The sequence below is a fragment of the Copadichromis virginalis genome, linkage group LG5 (genome assembly GCF_057382275.1).
Source record: "Copadichromis virginalis isolate Kocher_CV1m ecotype Utaka linkage group LG5, C_Virginalis_male_GT1.1, whole genome shotgun sequence".
In the NCBI taxonomy this organism is placed as follows: Eukaryota; Metazoa; Chordata; class Actinopteri; order Cichliformes; family Cichlidae; genus Copadichromis; species Copadichromis virginalis.
The window spans coordinates 12,626,628-12,648,323 of NC_140622.1; the positions used below are offsets into that span (position 1 = coordinate 12,626,628).

A 21,696-nucleotide genomic window follows, 5' to 3' on the forward strand; every position below is an offset into this window, starting at 1 on the left:
ATGAGCGTCCTGGTAAAAGAACAAGTGTCATCAAAGACTATATATCATACCATATTTCTTATGAGAACAATGTGCCTTAGCAGCCAAACTGAACTGATTTAAACTGACCTCTTGTCCAGTAACTGCTGGATAGTGAGGTAGGCCCACAACCGCTCGGTAAAATCTCCAAAGATGTACTCCTCGTCTGGGTAAAAAACATCCCAGTCTGCGGCACTCACTTGACCCTGGACTCTGAAGTCTTCTTCGAGCTTCAGGAGAAACAAAAGATAAAATCCATATGAACCAGAGTAAAACAAATAAATATAGGCTATGTCTACTCAATGTCTCAATGTTTCTGCCATTTCTTTTGTTTTTCTTTTTTTCCTCACCCCCTGTCCAACCACTTCCACCAGGAAGTTGTCAAGGTTGTCGTCAATTAAATGGCCAGCCACAACAATCTCTGTGCCATTAAACAAGTAGCTAAAGTGGCTGGTGGTCAGAGAATCCACTGCATTGTCAGGATAGTGCATGTCCACCTCTAAAAGTAGAGGGCTGGCCACTTCGTCATAGAAACCCTGAAATAAAAGCATACACACACTTTATCACTTTTGCTTATTCCAATTTTCTGTTATAAATTTAGCATGAAATATTGACTACATAATTCATAGGAATATGGCATAACTGCAGTGCTTTAAATGAAGATGTACCAAACATAAAATCAAAGAAAAAATGACAATGTTTGTCTGGCGCCAGAAATCGAACCCACAGAAGGGGGGCCTGAAAGCAGAAGGTTCAGCCTCCCATTCTACTTTAAAATAACCTAGGAACCACAAGTAAGAGAGCTCTAAGTGCCCTACTGAGGTGCTAAATTACTATGAGGTCTTTAAGAGAAGGCGGGGCCTGAGTATTTAAGAGCTTGTATGTGATGTAACAGGGAGCCAATAAAGAGAAGCCAGTCCCAGAGAAATATACTCTCTCTTTTTAGTCAGTACTCTCACTGCAACATTTTGGATCAACTGAAGTCTTTTAGAGAATTTTTTAGAAGTTAGAAATGCATGAACTAGTTTTTCAACATTATTCTGAAACAGGATTTTTGAAATTTCAGAATCAGAATCAGAATCAGAATGGGGTTTATTGCCAAATGTTGAGCAGGTTTACAACATTAGGAAATTGCTGCGGTGCTTCAGTGCAAACATGCTGTCATAAATAGCACTTAAATAGACATGGAAAAAAATAAAAGTAGGGATAAGAATTAAAAGTGCTACGTGGAAAGATATGTGCAAGAGATATACATGAGATATATACATGAGAATAAGAATTAAGAGTGCTACGTTGAAAGATATATACATGAGTGCAGGTGGTGATCAGTGCCAAACATAGAATGATGCAGTGACACAGCGTAGGGTCATGTGTTAGTGGCGGGTACAGTCATATGGTTATTGTTCATGTGTCCAACAGCAGAGGGGAAGAAACTGTTCTTATGGCGAGAGGTTCTGGTGCGAATGGACCGGAGCCTCCTGCCTGAGGGGAGCAGGTCAAACAGACTGTGTCCAGGGTGAGAAGGGTCAGCTGAGATCCGAGCTGCACGCCGCAATGTCCTGGAGGTGTACAGGTTCTGCAAAGATGGGAGTCTGCAGCCAATCACCTTCTCAGCAGAGCACACAACACGCTGCAGTCTCTGTTTGTCCCTGATAGTGGCTCCAGCGTACCACACGGTGATGGAGGAGGTGAGGATGGACTCGATGATTGCAGTGTAGAACTGCATCATCGTCCGTGTTGGCAGGTTGAATTTCTTCAGCTGCCTCAGGAAGTACATCCTCTGCTGGGCTTTCTTGATGACGGAGGTGATGGTGGGCTCCCACTTCAGGTCCTGGGTGATGGTGGTACCCAGGAAGCGGAATGAGTCCACAGAGGTGATGGGGGTGTCAGTCAGGATGATGGGGGGGAGTGGGGCTGTGTGCTTCCTGAAGTCCACAATAATCTCCACTGTCTTCTGGGCATTCAGCACCAGGTTGTTGTGGCTGCACCAGGACACCAGACGTTCAACCTCCCTCCTGTAGGCAGACTCGTCCCCGTCCGAGATGAGTCCAATAACGGTGGTGTCATCTGCAAACTTGATTAGCTTGACAGACTGGTGAGTGGAGGTGCAGCAGTTGGTGTACAGGGAGAAGAGCAGAGGAGAAAGAACACAGCCCTGAGGGGAGCCGGTGCTGATGGTCCGGGAGTCCGAGACATTCTTTCCCAGCCTCACATGCTGCTTCCTGTCCGTCAGGAAGTCAGTGATCCACCGGCAGATGGGATCAGGCACATTCATCTGGGAAAGCTTGTCTCGGAGATGGTCTGGAAGGATGGTGTTGAAGGCAGAGCTGAAGTCCACAAACAGGATCCTGGCGTAGGTTCCTGGGGAGTCCAGATGCTGCAGGATGAAGTGTAGGGCCATGTTGATGGCGTCGTCTACAGACCTGTTGGCTCTATATGCAAACTGCAGGGGGTCCAGGAGGGGGGCCGTGAGGGTCCTGAGATGGGAGAGAACTAGGCGCTCAAAAGACTTCATGATCACAGATGTCAGAGCCACGGGTCTGTAGTCATTTAGTCCAGTGATCCTAGGTTTCTTGGGGACAGGGATTATGGTGGAGGACTTGAAGCAGGCAGGCACATGACATGCCTGCAGTGAGGAGTTGAAAATGCCAGAAAACACTGGGGCCAGCTCGTTTGCACAGTGTCTGAGGGTGGCAGGAGACACACCGTCTGGGCCGGGAGCTTTCCGAGCATTCAGGTTCTTAAACTGCTTCCTCACATCTGCTTCATGAATATGAAGAGTTGTGGTGGGAGGAGGTGGTGTGAAATCCTCTTTTGTGTGGGGTGAGGAGGGGGGTGTTGTAGGTGAATGGTTTGAAGGTGGTGATGGCTCTATGTAGGGGGGAGAGGTGGAATTAGTGTCCAAAGTGTCTCTATTGTTGGGGCCGTTGGAGGTGTGAAGGCTGCCTGATGGCTCGTCAAAACGGCAGTAGAAGTCGTTAAGGGTGTTGGCTAAGAGCAAGTCATCAGTGGAGTGGGGGGTTTTAGGCTTGTAGTTTGTGATATTCCTAAAACCTTTCCACACAGAGGCCGAGTCATTCTCTGAGATCTGCTGCTGCATTTTCTCAGAGTGCTGATGTTTAGCAATGTCCACTTCTTTAGTGAACCTGTACTTGGCCTCTCTGTAGCAGTCCCTGTCTCCGCTTCTGAACGCCTTTCTCTTTTCCAGCCACAGCTTTTTGAGTTTAGGAGTAAACCAGGGTTTGTCATTGTTATAACTCACCCTGGCACAATGCTGTCCTCACAGAAGTGGATATAGGAGGTGACAGTGTCCGTAAACTCGTCCAAGGACCCCAAAGCGCTTTACATATCCAGTCATCCACACATTCACACACTGGTGATGGCAAGCTACATTGTAGCCACAGCCACCCTGGGGCGCACTGACAGAGGCGAGGCTGCCAGACACTGGCGCCACCGGGCCCTCTGACCACCACCAGTAGGCAACGGGTGAAGTGTCTTGCCCAAGGACACAACGACCGAGACTGGCCAAGCCGGGGCTCGAACCGGCAACCTTCCGATTACAAGGCGAACGCCCAACTCTTGAGCCACGATCGCCCCCAAGAAGACTGTTTACTTAGCCTAGCAGGGCGAAGGACACTGTCTCAGCTGAACTCTGGACACGCACACACATACATATACACTGATATGCACACACTCATCCCTCCTCTCTTTCCAAACGCCTTCGATGCTTGTTCCCTCCTGGGAACACGGCGGATCTGAATGGTAGCGCTGGGCAGTGTGGAGATACAGAAATTCTTTTATTGCTGCCATATAATCTGCATCATTATAATTGCATTAATAACATTCTTTACAGCATTATTTCATGTAATAATATTTCTCACAGTATTGATACTGCATTACATTTGTTTATTGAAGATGTCCATTTGAGGATCCTTCCATTATGTTAACTTTTATTACAAGTACGGTTAGACGTATTTTATACACATTGCATATCTGTGCTTATTTTGAGTTGATGTTCAGTTCATTAAGGGTCTTAAGCTTCACTGGCGTGACTGTCCAGGTGATACATGCTGAGGGAAACTAGAACATAGAAGGATAACTGCAATGCATGCTTACAGTACATATAATACATATAATCTAGGAATGTGTCCGGCCTGAGGCCTCAACTCATTTGGTGTCTTACTATATTTTATTCTACTTGGTAATAGATGATCAGAGTCAATAATTAGCCTCAGAGACCCTGAGGGCTTGAAGTTTATTACCTTGTATGGAAGGTATTATAGAAAAGAGAAGTTCTATGTCTGCTTATAGCTATTAAAGATGTACGATTAACTGTGACTAATGTCTGGAACCTATTTTAATCTGTCATTGACGCCATGGGGGGGGCGTGTACCCCACTGCTTTATAAGTAGCCAAAACATGCATTTTGGTCAGAAGACATATCTTGATGTTTTCTCCGGGCTGTTAATAAACTCATCGGTTGATTGCACTTTTCTGGGGCCTCCGTGGTTTGTGACACTGCTCTACATTGATTGATTTCGCGACAGCAGGATGGCTGCTGCGTTTGCTTCGGATTACTCCTCACCCCCCACCCGACCCTGTGGCTTGTCACGTGTTCCATAATGTTGTGCTGTGGACATTTGTGCTTTTTTTCCCCAATTCAATTCAATTTTATTTATATAGCGCCAAATCACAACAAAAGTCGCCTCAAGCCGCTTCATAGATACAGAGAAAAACCCAACAATCATATGACCCCCTATGAGCAAGCACTTTGGCAACAGTGGGAAGGAAAAACTCCCTTTTAACAGGAAGAAACCTCCGGCAGAACCAGGCTCAGGGAGGGGCGGCCATCTGCTGCGACCGGTTGGGGTGAGAGAAGGAAGACAGGATAAAAGACATGCTGTGGAAGAGAGACAGAGGTTAATAACAGATATGATTCAATGCAGAGAGGTCTATTAACACATAGTGAGTGAGAAAGGTGACTGGAAAGGAAAAACTCAATGCATCATGGGAATCCCCTGGCAGCCTACGTCTATTGCAGCATAACTAAAGGAGGATTCAGGGTCACCTGGTCCAGCCCTAACTATATGCTTTAGCAAAAAGGAAAGTTTTAAGCCTAATCTTAAAAGTAGAGATAGTGTCTGTCTCCCGAATCCAAACTGGAAGCTGGTTCCACAGAAGAGGGGCCTGAAATCTGAAGGTTCTCCCTCCCATTCTACTTTTAAATACTCTAGGAACAACAAGTAGGCCTGCAGAGCGAGAGCGAAGTGCTCTAATAGGGTGATATGGTACTACAAGATCATTAAGATAAGATGGGGCCTGATTATTTAAGACCTTGTATGTGAGGAGCAGGATTTTGAATTCTGGATTTAACAGGAAGCCAAAACAGGAGAAATCTGCTCTCTCTTTCTAGTCCCTGTCAGGACTCTTGCTGCAGCATTTTGGATTAACTGAAGGCTTTTCAGCGAGTTTTTTGGACATCCTGATAATAATGAATTGCAGTAGTCCAGCCTGGAAGTAATAAATGCATGAACTAGTTTTTCAGCGTCACTCTGAGACAGGATATTTCTAATTTTAGAGATGTTGCGCAAATGAAAGAATGCAGTCTTACATATTTGTTTAATATGTGCGTTGAAGGACATATCCTGGTCAAAAGTGACTCCAAGGTTCCTCACAGCGTTACTGGAGGCCACGGTAATGCCATCCAGAGTAAGAATCTGGTTAGATACCATATTTCTAAGCTTTTCAGGGCCGAGTACAATAACCTCAGTTTTATCTGAATTAAGAAGCAGAAAGTTAGCAGCCATCCAGGTCTTTATGTCTTTAAGACATTCCTGCAGTTTAACTAATTGGTGTGTGTTATCTGGCTTCATGGACAGATAGAGCTGGGTGTCATCTGCATAGCAGTGAAAATGTATGCTATGTCTTCTAATGATACTGCCTAAGGGAAGCATGTATAATGTAAACAGAATTGGTCCTAGCACTGAACCCTGTGGAACTCCTCAGTGTGTGAAGAGGACTCTCCATTTACATGTACAAATTGGAGTCTATTAGATAGATATGATACAAAACCACTGCAGTGCAGTACCTGTAATACCTACAGCATGTTCTAATCGCTCTAATAGGATATTATGGTCGACAGTATCGAATGCTGCACTAAGGTCTAGCAGGACAAGCACAGAGATGAGTCCACTGTCAGAGGCCATAAGAAGATCTTTTGTAACCTTCACTAAAGCTGTTTCTGTGCTGTGCTGAGCTCTGAAACCTGACTGAAACTCTTCAAATAAACCATTCCTCTGCAGATGATCTGTTAGCTGTCTGACAACTACTCTTTCAAGGATTTTCGATATGAAAGGAAAGTTGGAGATTGGCCTATGATTAGCTAAGACTGCTGGGTCTAGAGATGGCTTTTTGAGTAAAGGTTTAACTACAGCCAGCTTGAAGGCCTGTGGTACATAGCCGATTATGTGCCGGGGTGGCTGTAGCTCAGGTGGCAGAGCAGGTCAGCCACTAATCAGAAGGTCGGTGGTTCGATCCCAGGCTGCATGCCAAATATCCTTGGGCAAGATACTAACCCCATGTTTGCCTACTGGTGGTGGTCAGAGGGCCCGGTGGCGCCTGTGTCCGTCAGCCTCGCCTCTGTCAGTGCGCCCCAGGGCAGCTGTGGCTACAATGTAGCTTGCTATCGCCAGTGTGTGAATGTGTGTGAGAATGGGTGAATGACTGAATGTAGTGTAAAGCGCTTTGGGGTCCTATGGACTAGAAAAGCGCTATACAAATGCAGGCCATTTACCATTTACCATTATTAGAGATAGGTTGATCATATTTAAGATCGAAGAATTAATTAATGGCAGGACTTCTTTGAGCAGTTTTGTAGGAATGGGGTCTAAAAGACACATTGATGGTTTGGAGGAAGTAATTATTGAAGTTAACTCAGAAAGATCAACTGGAGAAAAAGAGTCTAACTTAACATCGATGGTACTAAGAATAGCTGTAGATAATATTACATCTGTGGGATGATTACTGGTAATTTTTTCTCTAATGATAAAAATTTTATTTGTGAAGAAGTTCATGAAGTCATTACTAGTTAACGTTAAAGGGATGGTTGGCTCAAAAGAGCTGACTTTTTGTCAGCCTGGCTACAGTGCTGAAGAGAAACCTGGGGTTGTTCTTATTTTCTTCAATCAGTGACGAATAGTAAGATGTTCTGGCTTTGCGGAGGGCTTTCTTATAAAGCAACAAACTATTTCTCCAGGCTAAATGATGATACTCTAAATTTGTGACACGCCATTTCCTCTCCAGATTACGAGTCATCTGCTTTAGGGTACGTATTTGAGAATTATACCACGGAGTCAGGTACTTCTGATTAGAGACCTTAGTTTTCACAGGAGCTACAGTATCCAGAGTCGTACGTAGTGAGGAGGTAAAATTATTAACAAGATAATCGACCTCTGTTGGAGTAGTATTCAGATAGCTGCTCTGCTCTATGTTGGTACAGGGCATTGAAGATGATTATATTCTTAAACTTAGTTACAGCGCTTTCAGAAAGACATCCACTTTGATAAAGTCTACTCTCCACCGCTGTGTAATCAATTATTGTAAATGTAAATGTTATCAGGAAATGATCAGACAGGAGAGGGTTTTCAGGAAACACTGTTAAATGTTCCGCTTCTATGCCATATGTTAAAACAAGATCTAGAGTGTGATTAAAGTGGTGGGTGGGTTCTTTTACAATGAGAGAAGCCAATTGAGTCTAATAACAGATTAAATGCCATGTTGAGGCTGTCATTTTTAGCATCTACATGGATGTTAAAATCACCCACAATAATTATTTTATCTGAGCTCAGAACTAAATTAGATATAAAGTCTGAGAAATCAGACAGAAACTCTGTGTAAGGCCCAGGTGGACGATAGATGATAACAAGTAAGACTGGTTTCTGAGTTTTACAGCTGGGGTGGACAATGTTAAGCATCAGGCTTTCAAATGAATTAAAAGTCTGTCTTGGTCTTTCATTAATTAATAGGGTGGTGTGAAAAATTGCTGCCACACCGCCCCCTCGGCCTGTGCTTCGAGATTTCTGGTAGTTAGAATGACTCGGGGGTGTTGATTCATTTAAACTAACATAATCATCTTGCTGCAACCAGGTTTCTGTAAGGCAGAGTAAATCAATTTGTTGATCAATTATTAAGTCACTTGGAGGAGAGAGACCTAATATTTAATAATCTACATTTCACTGTTTTACTCTTTGGTTCAGATGTGGATACTGTATTGTTCTTTCTTTGTAATTGTTTATGTTTAAGTTGTTTGTTGCTGGTTTTTAGTTTGTTTTTTGTCTTTTTGGGAGCTGACACAGTCTCTATGGAGACGGGTTTTTGGGGGGGGTAGCAGGAGGAGAGAAGCTGCAGAGAGGCGTGTAAGACTGCAACTCTGCTTCCTGGTCCCTTGTGCAGAGGAGTTTTTTTGTTTCCTGTTCTCATGCTGTCCTCCCAGGAGCCCAGCATGAGTGGAGGTCTCTTTTTTTCCCTCTTGTACTTTCCCATTGTAGTGTATATTTCAGTGTTTTTTCTGTAACGCTACCGATCTCCGACCTGTATCCCCATGTGATGCTATTTCACAGCAGGGCAACCTGCACGTGGCGAATAAAGCCTTGATTGATTGATTGATTGATTGATTGACTGATTGATATGAGTGCTTGTGTATAAATACACAAACAATACACATATGCTTTCAATTGTATAATTTAAGTGATCTAGATAGCTCTGTTTTGGAAGTTCAGTTAATGCTAGAAATGCGCATTAGAATTTGTATGTGCTTTTTGTAGTTTGTACGTGTTTTGTCTCTGGGGCCACCGCATATATTTATATATAAACATATATAAATAAACCCACTTTTTTATATTAGTAATTCCTTTTGTGCATAATTTTATATTATTGTTAATAATAAATTAATTAAAGCAACAAAACAACCTGAAGAGCCGGTTCGGAGCTGAAAGAGCCAACTCTTTTTAGTGAGTCAAGCCAAAAGAGCCAGTTCTCTAAAAAGAGCCGGAAATCCCATCACTGCTGCTGCTCTGTACAAGCTGCTGGGGGGCTGTTAACAATGGCCAAGCTATCGTTGCCCACATGGACTACAGGGCTCTGGCTAGCTGCAGGATTTTCAAGGGTCTGGAGCTGGGATTCCAACTCAGTGATTCTGGTTTCCAAAGCTACAAACAGGCTGCATTTATTCTAATTATAATTTGCAGGTGATTTAGCAGAAAGTATGTTTGGATAAAGCACACGAGGTTACACTGTGGAAGAAGTTATTATCTAAAGGTTTCTAAATAAGGGAGCTACACAGATTAGTGTGGAAGAGGAACTCGCACCTGGAGCTGAGCAGCAGCATCTGAAGCTTCAAAGATTCTGCGGGCCAGGCCTTTGTTTTGTTTGCTCATCACATCCAGGAAGGAATAATCCACATCATTTCCAAATCCAAGACAGTACAGAGACATTTTTCCCCCAATAGCTGTACGCACATTCTCCTGGATCTTGCCAGTGTTGCGCTCTCCTAAAAATGCATGCATGCAACACACAATGATAAAAATGCTAAACGCAATGTAATGTTAAATGCTGAACAAACATAATCTAGCCTATGGTATGTTTGCACTCTACATACTTACCCTCATTTGGCATTCCATCAGTCAGTAATATAATCATATCAGCACTTCTCTCTGGTAGCCTCTCCATCTGTCTGTCTTTGACCAGCATGTGTACAGCAGTCAACACTGCATCATTAATATTGGTTGCTAAAAGAAAAACACAATTCATGTTTTAAAATGCATAAACTATTAATGTTTTTGTGCTGTTAGGTGTTTGTTTTTTTGTTTTGTTTACTTGTTTTTTTGTATTTCTTACCTCCTCCGCTACGCATTCTTTTGATGTAATTCATGGCTTCATTTATGTTTTCCTTTGTTGCTTTGGTAAGTGAATCCTTCCAGGTTTCAATAACAGAATCAAACAGGATGATGGCAAAGTGGTCGTCTTCATGGACTTGTTGAAGAATGGCCAGCATAGCTTCTCTTGTCTACAAAGAGTCAGAGGATGACGTGTGTCCACGTGAACTTTGACATATTAGAAGCACATCAGGGGTCAGAACAACTTCTTACCTGCTCCATCTTTCTTCCACTCATTGATCCACTTATATCAATTACAAAGACCACATTCTTTGGGAGTTTGGGTAATTCAGGAGCAAAGAAGTGCACAAAGTATCCATTTACAATCTGAAGAAGAGACAGATTCCAAAAAGTAATGAATTTTAAAACAATGGTGTAATAAATCACTTTTTCAATTTGATCTTATTCAGTACTTGAAGCTTTCACTGACCTGTATGTCCCCAAGGTTCTTCTCTCGCTTCACATCATAGCTGACAATAAAATCTCCATCAATAAGTGTTCCATCACAACCTGGACACTTCCTCTGCTGCTCCATGGTTGGTGAGAAGGAGATGTGTGCCTGAAAAGGGAATAATACATACACAATTATGATCCCAACTGAGATTCAACCGTGCAATAAAATGCAGCACAATAATCAGAAGGTTTATTATTGTATGAAGGTACCTTTCTGTCTGTGACAGTTTTCTCCACCAGAGGGAGCAGCTCATTCGAGAGGAAGGTTGCATGGGCGTCAACATAAGAAATGCCCTGAGGCTCATAGATGTTTGTCACAATCTGTTTCCACAAAGGCAAACATGGAGACAAGAGATCATTTCTAATGTAAATCAGGAAATCACCCTATGGGGGTTAAAATGTCTTAATGCAGGGGTCACCAACCTTTTTGAAAGTGAGAGCTACTTCTTGGGTAGCGATTAATGTGAAGGGCTACCAGTTTGACACACACTTCTCAAATAACAAATTTCGTCAGTTTAACTTAATTATGTGTTATTATTAATAATTAATGATATTCATCTATGTACGGACACTAATTATGTTAATTATTTTTCACCATAATTATAAAGAATGCAAGTAGGAAACAAGGTAGGAAACCTAAATATCAATATGCAACGCTTTATTTCTATATGTCTCTGCAAGTATTTACATTTTGAAGTGATCACTTCTACAACATTTTCACTTACCACTAACAAATTTTAACAAATCATGCACTGTTACATACATTATTTTTGTATGTATGTAACATACAAAAAATCAACTTTCAAATTTTACAGAACTTTTCACCAAATTGGCAGCATTTTAAAGCAAATTGTCACATGTTACACTTAACAAACACATTTGTTTTTCAATAATTAAATTCAACTTTGACATGACACTGTAATGTTGCCACTGAGAACATCTAATATGGCTTTCTTTGTCTGTTAGTGGGAAACCTGGCATTGCATGCTGTTCACCAGTGTGTTGTAATCTGGGGTATAACTTGACACTGCAACTCTGAGTGAGTCTTGCAGATGTGCATCGGAGAGGCGTGTTCTGTGTTTGTTCTTGATGAAGTTCATGTCAGAAAAGGCTGATTCACAAAGATAGGTTGAACCAAACAGGCTGGCAACCTTCATAGCTGCTGTGCACACACCACTGTACTTTTCTGTGTCAACAAGGCACCAAAAGTTTGGTGCACCCAGATAGGCTTTGAGGTGGACGTCATTTTGCAATGTTACAATTTCGATTTCCACCTGTCCAGCATCCAAGCTGAACATTGAACTTAGTTGCTCAGCAATGCATGTTGTGTCCACATTCATGAAAGGATTGGAAACAAATGAGACACATGGCTCAAGCTGATCAAGGTCACAAAACCTGTTCTCAAACTCTTGACCAAGTCGGTTTATGACTTGAGTGTACTTTTCTGCAACTTTGTCAAAAGTCTCAGATGCAGAAGCATTGTCTTTCAGCACCATCTGCACAGAGGGAAAGTGCAGCACCTTTTTTCTCTGTAAATGCACAGAGAAAATGTTCATCTGGGCTTTAAATCCATTTAAAGCACTTATCATGTCAGCAACAGTCTTACCTTTGCCTTGCAGCTCACAGTTCAAATGGTTCAGTTTCCCAGTAAGGTCTGTTAAAAACGCAAGGTCAAGTGTCCACTCAGTGTCCTCCAGCAGAGATGTGTCTTCCCCTTTGGATTGCATGAACTCCTTGATTTCACCCAAAAGTGACAAAAAACGAAGCAAAATCCGTCCCCTGCTGAGCCATCGGATTTCCGTATGTAGTAGCAGGTCACCATATTCAGCTGACAGCTCCTCCAATAGCACCTTGAATGTTCTGTACTGTTTAGCTCTGGAGCGGATGCTGTTTATGATCTTCACGACGGGAGTCATGACGTGCTCGAAGCCGATCACCTTTGCGCATAACGCCTGCTGGTGAATGATGCAGTGGTAATGCATGAAGTTTGGGAACTCTGTGTCACCTTTACAGTGAGCGATGAATCCCGTATGTCGGCCGATCATAGCAGGAGCCCCGTCGGTAGTCACTGATACCAGCTTTTCCAACGGTACCTTTTTCTTCGCGAAAAACTCCTTCACCGCGTTATAGATGTCAACTCCCTTCGTAGTTGTCTTTAGCGGCAGTAGTGTCAGAAGTTCTTCTTTTGTGGAGAAACCATCAAATACCATCCGGATAAAGACCATCAGCTGTGCTGTACTGCTGCTGTCGACGGACTCGTCACACTGGATGCTAAACCAACTGCACTTTGCCAGATCCTGATCCAACTGATCGGCCAAGTTCCCGGACATAGCCGACACTCTTCTAACAATTGTAGTTGCCCCCAGCTGGACATCAGAGAGAGTGGAGATTACATCGTTTCCATATTTCTCGTCTTTAAGCACAGTTTTTGCAATTATCATCATTGCTTCTTTGAAATACTCCCAGTCTAAAAATGCCTTCTTTTTCTTAATCATGAAATGTGTAGCTCTAAATGAGGCTTCGGTTGCTTTTTGAGAGTTTTTCACCGGTCTCGTGAAAAAAGACTGCTGTTTGCTCAAACCTGCCTTTAATTCGCGGGCCTTTTCCGCTCGCAGTGTGCTGCCCTTTGGGTAGTTAGCATGGTAGCTTGTGTGACACGTTCGGAAATGTCTCTCCACGTTGTGCCGCTTTGCTGTTGCCACAGTTGCCCCGCAAATGAGACACACGCATGAATCTTTCACAGTGGTAAAAAAGAACTCTTCCTCCCATTAACTGTGAAAATTATGTTTTCTTCCTTTTTTCCGCCAAGTTTTCCTCATCTCCTCACCTTTGCCTTTGCTGGTCTTCACGGCAACTGTTTCCGTGGAGACCAGCTAGCACTATAAATATTAGATCATGATCTAATATTTAATAATAAACATTTTTTATATATTATCTCTAACAAATTAACACCAATGCAATTGTGATTAAAAAAAAAAATAGCAAGAAAAAATAAAAATAGATGCAGCTTACTGGTAAGTTGTTATGGTGAGCTATTTTTAGAACAGGCCCGCGGGCGACTCATGTGGTCCTTGCGGGCGACCTGGTGCCCGCGGGCACCGTGTTGGTGACCCCTGTCTTAATGCATGCTCAATCATCCAGGTAAGGAAATCCCAAAAAGTTCATTTGTGGATTCTGTTAGTGTGGACCTAGCGTTTTTAGAGGGAGAAATGTTTCGTCACTCATCCAAGTGACTTCTTCAATCTCAGCTGACTGCATGTTTGTGCAACCTGGATTCACCTGAAAGTCCTGAACCAGTGTTTTGGGTTTGACTCTGGTCAAAAGCTCATATCGGCCCAGTTTCCTCTGAAGGAGCTCCTCATATGTCAGGACAAAGGTCACGTTGCTTTCAGCTGCAATATTGACAGAGACTGAAAACTTCTCCATCTTTCTTCCAGAAGCCCTGGAAATAACAACAACAAAAATGTCGCAGAGATATCTGAGAGCTGTTCCGGTGAATTTACATGATCTGTGTTTCTGGTTCATCTGGACGACTCACTTGACGAGTCCAGCAGTCTGTCCAGAGGAAACAGCCTTCTCGTACTGTTTCTTAGCTTTCTCTTTGTCCTTCACCTCTCCGACATACACCTGACCCTCAATTTCCCTGTGAGGCACAAAGATGGAGATAGACATGAGGGATGTAAAGCACATAAATGGACACCAAGATAGTGACAAATTCAGCTTTGGAGCACAGTTGTGAAATGAAGGACTGGCCTATAAAACTGTCAGAATGATTAGAGAGGAAACAGACTAACATGCTGAAGTTTGTGATGAAAGCAGTCTTGGGCAGCTCCACTTCAAAAAAGATTTCCTGTGACGAGCTTGCTTTGTTGAACGCCTTGGAGGTCATGACAGTGTGGGCAAAACAAGAGGTCACAGTGCAGTCCACTGTCACACTGTGCACCTCCACCTGAGACAGAGACAGAAGGAAATGTAGGAAGATAAAAATGGGTTTCTCTCTATGAATCTGATTTTTTAATCTGAATTAAATCAACTCTCTCACATGTGTAATGAATCAGCATATAAGAAAAGAGCTGCCCTTTTATTTTCTGTTTAAAACACAATTGTTACTCTGCTCAGATCTTCACAAAAGCAGCAGGTGTTGCATAAATGTACAATTTATAATCTCTTGACCCTTTTTTTAAACACTCCTTGTTTGTATCACATCACTAAACTGAGCTGAGAGTATTTTACAAATTTTACCTGTGTGCTGTTCATCTGGATGGACTAGCTTAATATGTCCACCTGCTGTTTAAAGGAGTTTGCATTCTCCTTTCATGTTGCAGCATTGTTTTGGGTGGGATTTTTTTTGCCAAACTGACCTTTGGTAACTCACATATTCCTATTTGTTTATACATTAATGAGGTCTAGTTTATATCAAGTGTAGTGTTTGAATTAAAAAAGCCTTTCAAAGTAATGAAAGGTAGGGCTGTTCGATATAACGATACATATCGGATGACAATATAAAAACATCTATCGTTTCATTTTACGCTGTCGTTTGTTTCGTGGTGTCGCAAAATAAACTGTTGACGGCAATATTTTTTCCATCGTTCTGATGGTCACTTTAGTCAGTGGCGTGTCTAGAAAATTTTTGTTGGGGGGGCCAGGTATGGGCACAGATTTGGAGAAGGGTGGCAGATGTAATTGGCAGATAATGTTAAAAACAATTCTACCAACCATTAACCATAATTCAATAACCCTATAAACCTAATAACCGAATGCGCTTTTAACGCTTATTAGAATGAGATTTTAACCACTACGGTTTTTAGATACTGCGTCGATAAAGTACAAGAGATACAATCAGTGCTTTGTCAGTGTTTATTCAGCATTCAAGGACAGCAATATTTGCATAGTATATTTACTGAGATATAGTGCACATATGTTTTGGGCAAAAACATTATTGAATATTAAAATACGAACATTTTTAACATACACAGCAAATTCAAAAGTGTTAAATGTTTTGGTGTTAATAGTCTTCTTGCAAAAGTAGAGTTAATTTTACTCTAAGCAGAGTCACATTCTTTTAATGTAACTCTGAGGTGTAAAATGATAGTAGTTAAAATCGAGTGTTAAAAATGAGTGTTTCTCTGTCAAATCTGGAGGTGTTACAATGGAAACATTAACTCCTGACCTCTTAACTCTGAACTCCTAGAGGGGCTATGACACCAACAGAGTAAATTCACAGACTCCGCCCCCAGCACGGCTCCAATCGAAGCTGAAGTGAAGCCGTTTCAGAACATTTTGCTCTACATATTTGAGTTGTTTGCCATGCTTGGTAAGTCATTTTTTCAAAGATTGTTTCAATTGTTATTAGCTTTTACTTCTGTGGCTCTTTGGAGTTGAGACAAAGCTGTGTGGAAGGCATTAGCCATGTTGCTCGCTGATAGCATAATATTCTGTTTTAGCTAGCTGAAAGGTATTGTTTGCGGGCAAATACCACAGCCTTGGAAAAAAAGCTTGCATGTGAATTTTCAGTCAAACTTTTGGTCAAATACACCTAAAACAATGTCTAGAATGTGAAATGTTGGTATAATGGTGCTACTTGAAGCCTGAAAACGATCGCACATAAAAAATAAAAAATAAACGAGCAAACAGCAGTAGCAGGCGTCCTGACTGGGTTCTACGTTAGCATAGATCCCTCCAGAGTTTTGTGCACACGGTTTAGGTAAAAATTAAAAAGGCTGAGGTTTTACCTTTAGTTCAGTATTACCTGTTGCCTGCGTCCTTGTCTTTTGGGAAAATACTTTACACAAGTAATGGCTCAAAAAGGATTCTTTTTTTTTTTTTTTTTTTTTTTACTGTGCTGCAATTGTTTACTGGATTATTTGTGCCATTAATTAGTGTCAACTAATTTTTATTCGATCTCCGCACAGGATATGCTTGTGAAGATGGAATATGGGGGAGAGCAGAAGTGCGTTGAAGTTCCACAAAGGGATGAATGAAGGACATGCATATTGTATTGAAGAAATAAGTGTTGAGAATGCTGTTATTTGCATTTACCATGTCAGACCTTTTGATAAACAAAATTCTAATGAAAGTGAGAACATGTATACTGTTACATCTTTCAGAAAATGTTTTGAAATTGTGGTGCACAGTTCAGAATAAATGTTTTTCAAAAACCATTGCATCTTTTTAGTAAATGTTTATTTCCAAAAGAAATTTCTAGAAGTTCAGAACAGTAAAATTCCCGCTTTTTAGAATGAATTAGAAGATAACTCTTACGTAGTTAAACTAAAATACTCTTTGAGAGTTAATATATAAACTCTTAACACCAAGTGTTAAATTATCAACTCCAGACAGATTTGGTGTTTAACACTAAATCAGAGTTAACGTACCAACTCTCCAAAAAGAGTTAAATTAACACTCTCTGGTGTGGACCCATATAGACACTTTAATAGTGTTGAAATCAAATCCGACAGTGTTAATTTGGACATGATGGATTTGCTGTGTACAATTGGGCAAATTAGCCAATGCAAAACTTTATCTGCCTGTTAAAAAAAGAAGATAATCTTCTCACAAACTGGTGTTTGATTTTGAAACGGAAAAAGTGGGGAAACAACTGAAAAGACTAACATTTGAATAAAACCTGAAAGCAAGTAAATACTTTCTATGCTGCCTTATGGTAAACTTTGGTAATATTGATGTATAAAGAACAATACTGGCTGATGATGAAATACAGTCAGCTGGCATGGTGACACTGCCAGTATTAACCTGCAGGGCTGGACTGGGACAAAAAAAAAAAATCAGCCCGGGCATTTTGACTAGAGACCGGCCCACCATGTATTAAAGCCATAAAGCCTTTGAATGAAAACAAATGCTGTTGTGACAGTGATGTACAGTCTTGTTGGTATATGCATGATTTCTATACATTTTATGCCAGATAAAAACTTTGTTTGCAAGATTCAGATAATTATTTAATAAAAGTGAGACATTTTAAATGAGAATAAGAAAGTAAAGTATTTCTTTGTGCCCCCCTCTCCCTGTTAATGCCCTACCTGGCCCCCTGGAAACACTTTGCTAGATCCGCCCCTGCACAACTATCAGCTGTCAGCTACTTAGAAAAGGATCCTGGTGTTATTTGTCTCTCAGAAACAGTTCATAACTTCCCTTCAACTCATTCATGTCACCTAAAAGGTAAACCTGTTTCTCCATCACCTGTTCAGCTCTGATGATTCAGTAAGGACATCTCCTGGTTTCATCTTCATGTTTCCCTCTCACCAGATATCCAAACCGACATCATGACCAGCAGCTTTACAGCTGTGGCTCCAGCAAACATCAGCTGATACTAGAAATTAATATTAAATAAATTCTAACAACAGCTGATCAAGCTTAAACATGCTGCTGTTGTTTAGCGGGAAATCCGCTGGTTTCCTCTTTCTGGCGCAAAGTGGGCGATAAACAAACAAGAGAGGAAAGCCGATCAGCTGATCATTGATCAGTTTCATGATTGAAGTAGAAACAGGAGAGGGAGGGGGAGAGAATGAGAGAAGAAGAGGCAGCTGTGCAGCAAAGACACAGAATAACTCCAGCTTTGTGTCTTTTTTTTTCCATTCTAGCTGAAGTACGGGACAAACTGCGTCCCCTCTCAGCTCAATACGAAACATGTAATATTTTCTCTGAATGAGGGACCATTCCATTTTTTAAGGAGCCGTTGGCAACTCTACTAACTAACCTTATGAATAAAATAAAGTTCACTATCAATAACATCATAGCACCCACCCAGCTGTATAGAAACTCCGTCATACTAGCTAGCACGCAGAACGAGTTATTGTAACTGACTGTAAAAAGTCAGCACAACGAAAATAAACTCCACCTAAACTTGGTTTATATCTGACCCAGACAGACTGCAGGTCATAACTTCTTACCTGAAATTCAGTTCACCTGACACTTGGGCCGGCGGCCTCCTCGGGTCTCTCCTCCTCCTGCCTCCCCTTCCCTCATCCACCTGCTGGCCTCTGTGGAAGCTCCGCCATAGCCACCACCAAACAACTGAGTTATTTTTACACATCGGCCAGCATCTGGCCAGCCCACCACCTGTCATTGTTCATGCCATTACAAAAAAAAAAAAAAAAAAAAGTCATCAGGCCACTGGGTAAATGCCCGGTATGCCTGATGGCCAGTCCAGCTATGTTAACTTGTTAATCTTTTGCCGAAAAATTGTTTTTTGCGGTGCCGGCTCTCCTTCCTTTGCTAACATGATGCTCATAGTGCAGAAGCCGATGCTGCATTCACTTACAATCGGATATCTGAGCTTCACTGTGAAAACATAAATCGTACATTTGATATTTCATTGAATTTTATTGTTTTAGCTTCGGGGTGGCACCTGGGGTGGCCAGCCTGGTTGCGGGATGGCCTGTGCCCCCCCAGGCCACCCCGCTGGCACGCCACTGACTGTAGTGACTATATTAATTTCTTAAAGTTCTCTCTTTCTCTTATATTTAATATAACCACACTACTGACGGACAAGCGCCTGTTTTTATGCGTTGTCGTTAGCAACAGCGACGGTAACACCTTCGCGTGTCCGCTTGTTTATGTTCCACATAAACCTTTCACAATAAAGCTCAAGATCCTGTTGGGACTTTTCATAAACTGAATCATGTGAAAGAGCAGATTATTTACGGATGAGAAATAAAAAAGAGCCGTCAGGTGCTAAAAAATAAACCTTAGACTCAAACGTTAGAACAGGCTTTTCCCCGCAGCACGCCGTCTAATGAATACAAAGAAAACAGCGGCAGTTACAACTTATGTCTAAAAATGTATCGTTTCATGCATCGGTTAAAACACTCGACTCCAGGTAAAGGACGCGCAGCTGGAAATGCTTCACGCAAGTCGAGCTGCCCGAGATTCACAGAATTTACAGAAAATGTTAAATTTTTGTGATTTATATCGTTATGGGACGACAGAATTCTTATATCGGGATATGAGATTTTGGTCATATCGCACAGCCCTAATGAGAGGCTGTTATAATGAGTTTGCTCATTTGGGGAAAGTAATAGAAGACAGGAGAAATCTTTACAGATTAATCAGCAGCCCCGACACTACACTTTGATCACACAGTTTATTTGGCAGCCATCACTTCAGGTCCCTGTGAGCTTATCCACACATCCCATCGAGAACAACAAGCAGGTTTCTCTCCATGAATCTGATCTGTTAATCTGAATTAAATCAATTATCTCCCATCACCATTATCATCACCAGGAATATGAATGGATACATTTCTTACCATTGCTTCATTTGTACTTCTTTTCTGTAAGAAAAAAGGGCGATAGATTCAGTTCACACATAGTCTCTTTGTCTTAGTGAAAACACCTCATTAGGTTTAAATCACTGTTAAACTGCAGTTTCTAGTACTGCATCATATCAGCTCAACTTCATAACACAGATCACACCATTTTTTAAGACATATCTACTGGTAAACTGACAAATACATAAATATACGATGGAAATGTAGATCTTAGTGCTGCCTTGTTTTTTTTTAATGCGAATCGTTTGCCAAGTACCTGCAGTGATCTGGCAGCTCCTCTTCTTTCCTGAAATACACACACAGGATATTATGGAGAATACATGAAGTAAGTTTTAAGAAAAAACTCAGACAGTTTGTGATTAAGTTTTGCTTTGTTGTTTTAAATTAAATTACAGGACTACTTTCTGAGGACAATGCTGTCAAAATCATACCAAAATGTTTTTTCAGTTTCATATCACAAAAGTGTTTGACGTTACCTGTATGGCTTCATCGTGCCTGGAGATGACCAGAGCTCCTGAGGCTGAGCTGCTCAGCCAGAGGCAGGCGCAGCCCCACAGCAGCAGCAGGCGAACACCCAACAGTCCAGACATGATCAAACTCTGACTGAACACTGGCTGACTTCAGTGCAGAGCAAAACTCTCAGTGTCCTGTGGGAGGGACACGTATCTGTGTGTTTTCCTATATTGACCAGCTGCCCTAAGCTCAGTGTCCAGGAGGCTGTGAGGTGCTGTGAACCACAAAGATAATATTTGCTAGTTTGTGGAAGTCTGGGAGAGTGAATCCAATCGACACTTATTTAAACACTTAGCAAAGTGACAATAAAATCGACATCCATGGTTTCAAGATCAAGAAAGAAATCTGAAAAAGTTGGTTCTGTTCATCTGGACGTAACGTTTTCAGTGGGAGAAACGTTTCATCACTCATCCAAGTGACTTCTTCAGGCTCAGCTGACTGCAGGCTTCCCCAACCATATTGACAGAGACTGAAAACTACAGTGCTTTCTTCCAGAAGCCCTGTAAACAAATAAAAACAAATTAAAAAAGTAAAAACACAACAACAACAACAAGACTATCACACTATCACACTATCACACATTAACAGCTCCAGTTAATTTGTACAATCTGTCTTTCTGGTTCATCTGGACGACTCACTTGACGAGTCCAGCAGTCTGTCCAGAGGAAACAGCCTTCTCCTACCGTTTCTTAGCTTTCTCTTTCTCCTTCACCTCTCCGACAAACACATGACCCTCAATTTTCCTGTGAGGCACAAAGATGGTGATTGACATGAGGGATGTAAAGCACATAAATTGACTGCATGATAGTGACAAATTCAGCTTTGGAGCACAGTTGTGAAATGAAGGACTGTCCTATAAAAACTGTCAGAATGATTAGAGAGGAAACAGACCAATGTTGTTCCCTAAAACAGGGGAAATAGTGAGGAGAAGTGAAAGAATGGCACGGACACGCAGCTCTCACTCTCACGCGTCTGTATATAGTGACAATACTTTACATAACATTAACGGACAAAAACATATTTTTAACTTGCAGATGTTAGCTGACACAGTCACGAACTTTCCACAGCAATGAAATAATACTTTAAGTACTGCATGTCGTTCAGTAGTTAACTTTTACAGACAGTAACAGAAAAAAATCTTCACACAATATGGCGGAGTAATAGCGAAAACAAGCATACACAACAACAGAGGTTTTCAGCAAAAACAGTCCGCAATTCACATCTTCCGCTACAACGAACAATGATAATGGGCTAATAAGCAACAGTAACACATGCTGCCACGTTTATACAGATCTGTGCATGGCACTTACTATAAACAGGGGAAATAGTGAGGAGAGCCAGATCTTTGAAGTGAGCGACGCGAAACCGCTCCCAATGGATTTTTATTTTTTTTATTTTTCTCACGCTCTCTCTCGCACTTTTTTCCGCTTCTTCTTCTTCTTCTTTTACGTATTATTGGCGGTTGGCAAACAACTGCATGGTGCATTACCGACACCA

At 41.6% G+C, this 21,696-nt stretch overlaps 1 long non-coding RNA gene and 1 pseudogene across 2 annotated transcripts in view; one reads left to right on the forward strand and one right to left on the reverse strand.

The window, feature by feature from the left end:
• LOC146709037 (inter-alpha-trypsin inhibitor heavy chain H3-like) overlaps positions 1 to 21,641 on the reverse strand; it is a 36,169-nt pseudogene extending 14,528 nt beyond the window's left edge. The window contains exons 1-16 of the transcript XR_014920412.1: positions 21,510 to 21,641; positions 20,838 to 20,942; positions 20,163 to 20,699; positions 19,943 to 19,972; positions 19,666 to 19,689; positions 14,198 to 14,352; positions 13,942 to 14,046; positions 13,683 to 13,845; positions 10,614 to 10,724; positions 10,381 to 10,509; positions 10,164 to 10,277; positions 9,913 to 10,081; positions 9,678 to 9,803; positions 9,384 to 9,565; positions 369 to 554; positions 109 to 248 (exon numbers count right to left, since the gene is read on the reverse strand). The product of XR_014920412.1 is annotated as an inter-alpha-trypsin inhibitor heavy chain H3-like (transcript). The remainder of the gene's footprint in view (positions 1 to 108; positions 249 to 368; positions 555 to 9,383; positions 9,566 to 9,677; positions 9,804 to 9,912; positions 10,082 to 10,163; positions 10,278 to 10,380; positions 10,510 to 10,613; positions 10,725 to 13,682; positions 13,846 to 13,941; positions 14,047 to 14,197; positions 14,353 to 19,665; positions 19,690 to 19,942; positions 19,973 to 20,162; positions 20,700 to 20,837; positions 20,943 to 21,509) is intronic.
• Positions 15,376 to 16,564, forward strand: LOC146709038 (uncharacterized). The gene is made up of 2 exons (XR_014920637.1): positions 15,376 to 15,717; positions 16,316 to 16,564. It is a non-coding gene; the product is annotated as an uncharacterized LOC146709038 (long non-coding RNA).
• Positions 21,642 to 21,696: the final 55 nt, after the last annotated feature.